The 2,525-nt window shown below is 42.2% G+C and overlaps 1 pseudogene; it reads right to left on the reverse strand.

The window, feature by feature from the left end:
- Positions 1-451: 451 nt before the first annotated feature.
- Positions 452-1,828, reverse strand: LOC125934184 (elongation factor 1-alpha 1-like; annotated as a pseudogene).
- Between the last annotated feature and the right edge of the window lie 697 nt (positions 1,829-2,525).

Here is a 2,525-nt window from a genome sequence, read left to right on the forward strand (position 1 = left end):
TTAAAAACCAATAACCTAAAAATGACACACACACAAAACACATGGTCCACAAAACATTCTTCTTTCCTTCTGAAGGTTTTATGATGCATTGCTAACACCATCCAGTCTTTTACTATTAAACTTAAATGGCCAATTGACACAAACTGTTCTGAGACTATTCTTCCACCACTAATTAAGACTGAGGTGGCAGGGGGCACCTGGGTGGCTCAGTCAAGCATCCAACTCTTAATTTCGGCTCAGGTCATGACCCCAAGGATTCATGAGATTGAGCCCACATCAGGGTCTGTGCTGACAGCAAGGAACCTGCTTGGGATTCTCTCTCTCTCTCTCTCTCTCTCTCTCTCTCTCTTTCTCTCTCTGCCCCTCCCCTGCACATTTATGCTCTAAATAAATAAATAAATAAATAAACTTGAAAAATAAAGACTGGGGTGGCTGGTACTGGGGATGATATTCATTTAGCCTTCTGAGCTTTCTGGGAGGACTTGGTGTCCCTACCAGCTCCAGCTACCTTCTCGTCTACTGCTTTGACAACACCCACACCAGTTGTCTGTCTCATGTCACGAACAGCAAAATGGCCTGGGGGAGGATAGTCACAGAAGCTCTCAACACACATAGGCTTGCCGTGAACCACATTAACAATGGCAACATCACCAGATTTCAAGAACTTGGGGCCATCTTCCAGTGTTTTTCCAGAACGACGATCAGTCTTCTCCTTCCACTCAGTGAACCTGCAGGCAATGTGAGCTGTGTGACCGTCCAGCACAGGTGCATATCCAGCACTGATTTGGCCTGGATGGTTCAGGATAATCCCCTGAGTCGTGAAGCCAGCCGCTTCCACTGGTGGGTCATTTTTGCTGTCACCAGCCACATCACCCTGGCCAACATCTTTGACAGATATGTTCTTGACATCGAAGCCAACATTGTCCCCAGGAAGAGCCTCACTCAGAGCTTCATGGTACATTTCAACACACTGTACTACAGTTGTAACATTGCCTGGAGCAAAGGTGACTGCCACGTCAGGTTTAAGAACACTAGTCTACACCCGGCCCCCAGGGACAGTACCAATACCACCAATTTTGTAGACATCCTGGAGGCTTGCATCCTCAGACACGAGGGCTTGTCAGATGGATGAGTTGGTGGCACAATGCAATCCAGAGCTTCAAGCAGTGTGGTTCCATTGGCACTGCAGTCTTCACAGTTAATTTTCCATCCCTTGAACCAAGGTGTGTTTGCACTTGGCTCCAGCATGTTGTCACCATTGCAACCAGAGAATGGCACAAATGCTACTGTGTCAGGGTTGTAGCCAATTTTCTCGTTGTAGGTGTTACTTCCTTAACAATTTCCTCATATGTCTTCTGGCTGTAGGGTGGCTCAGTGGAATCCGTTTTGTTAACACCAACAATAAGTTGTTTTACACCCAGGGTGTAAGCCAGAAGGGCATGCTCATGGGTCTGTCCTTTCTTGGAGAACCTGCTTCAAATTCACCAACACCAGCAGGAACAATCAGGACGGCACAGTCAGCCTGACATGTACTATAATCCTCCTTTTGATAAAGTTATTGTGTCCTGAGACAACAGTGATAGTCACAGGATGCTTGCTGGTCTTGAACTTCTACAGAGATATCAATGGTGACACCATGTTCATAATCCAAGACCCAGGCATACTTGAGGAGCCCTTTCCCATCTCAGTGTCCTTCTTCTCAAAGTTTTCCATTGTTCTTTTGTCTATCCCACCATAATTTGTAGATGCGATGACTACTAGTTGTAGACTTTCCCAAATCTATGTGTCCAATGATGACAATGTTGATACGATTTTTTTCCTTTACCATTTTTTTTAGGATTAGTGGTGCTTTTCATGACACCTGTGTTCTAGTGGGAAACCCATTGCAAAAAAAGTAGTAGATGGTATTTAAATCATGAGGCAGGATGGGGTCACTTGAGGAGTAAATATAGGTAGAAAAACAAGTCTATTTAATAAGGTAGACTTTACCCAGAATATTATAGTTAAACCAGTACCCACAAAACAGTTCCTCTCCTTCCTTCACCTCATATACATATTAATATAAACAAAACACTGTTCCATTACATATACTTTATAAAAATCTGATTAACTCTTACTAATGCTTTAAAATTCAGCTTAACCATCAAATTCTCCATATATCTAGAGAATGGTTGAATTATTAGCTTAATGGAAAATTATAGAATCATACATTAGTCCCCCTTTATTTAACATATTTCTGCAGTGTTACTGTCTCTTTATCATCTTTCTAATCCATTAGATCATGAATTTCCTAAAGGCAGGTATCACATAATTCCAATGCCCAGCACCCCGCTTGAAAATTTGAAGACAGTGTATTAAAAAATAAAATAAAAATATAGGAACAGAAAGCAAGAGGGGAAGAAGGATAAAGAGAGTTTCCAGGTAAACAGTGGAAATGGATGTGGGGAGGGAGACAAATATCTATTTTATCTAGTGTGTAAGGCTGGTTCTGAAAAGTTGCTTGCAATTTTTACAAACACAGAATA

Source organism: Panthera uncia (assembly GCF_023721935.1).
Source record: "Panthera uncia isolate 11264 chromosome A1 unlocalized genomic scaffold, Puncia_PCG_1.0 HiC_scaffold_16, whole genome shotgun sequence".
Classification (NCBI taxonomy): domain Eukaryota; kingdom Metazoa; phylum Chordata; class Mammalia; order Carnivora; family Felidae; genus Panthera; species Panthera uncia.